Source organism: Charadrius vociferus, unplaced genomic scaffold (assembly GCF_000708025.1).
Source record: "Charadrius vociferus isolate BGI_N301 unplaced genomic scaffold, ASM70802v2 scaffold149, whole genome shotgun sequence".
Taxonomy (NCBI): Eukaryota; Metazoa; Chordata; class Aves; order Charadriiformes; family Charadriidae; genus Charadrius; species Charadrius vociferus.
The window spans coordinates 93448-94360 of NW_009649866.1; positions in this window are offsets into that span (position 1 = coordinate 93448).

Below are 913 nucleotides of genomic sequence, written 5' to 3' on the forward strand. Positions count from 1 at the left end.
ACGTACAGTAGAAGGGGATAAAGTCCCTGTAGTGCACATGAAGAATATGTTAGGGAAGACAGTCTGGGTTAGCCCTGCCTCAGGCAATGGCAAACCCATCCATGGGATTGCTTTTGCACAGAGACCTGGATGCACTTGGTGGGTGATGCGAGAAGATGGGGAGGTCCGATGCATACCTCATGGGGATCTGATTTTGGGTGAGAATAGCCAATGATGTTAAATAACTTTGCTGCTGTATGTTACCATTATTATGATGGCTATCAGTGGTACTACAGAAGAATCACCCAGATCAATGACAGATGGATTTTGATGAGACTGAGTAAAGTGCAGTAACGATGTAGTAAGAATTGACTTCATCAGCTGGCGTCCAGCAACTTCCTCGAGATCGACATCTTCAACCTGTGGACCGTGGGCATGGACTGCATCAGGTACACCAGCCACAAGCTTCAAATACAGTACGTACCAGTCCAGTACTACACACCATCTCGTGTGCCCTGAGAGACTGTTCTTGCAGATGGAGCCTACCATCATGGACTAAGTGAGCTCAATGCATGGACTAAGTGAGCTCAATGGACATTTTGGAGGGAAGGCCCACAGACTATGGGAACTGTAAGATCTGGGCATGACACAGATGGTATGGAATAAGGGGTGGATAATGTCCTGGTTCTGGCAGGGCTGGGGTTAATTTCCCAAAGGAGTCAGCAGGGAGCAGGTATTCCTTCCCATGTGACCCATGCCCAGGCTATAAGAGGAGCTACCCAGGGAGAGAAGAGCTGTCGCCACTTGGGGTTGGGCTGCGGTGGTACGGGTCTGGTTGGTGTGCTTCGTGGCGGTACTGTAATCGTGTCTTCATATCTCTTTATTGGTCTTATTGTTTTGTTTTCATCTTCCCTTTTGCTGTTCTGTTAAATTG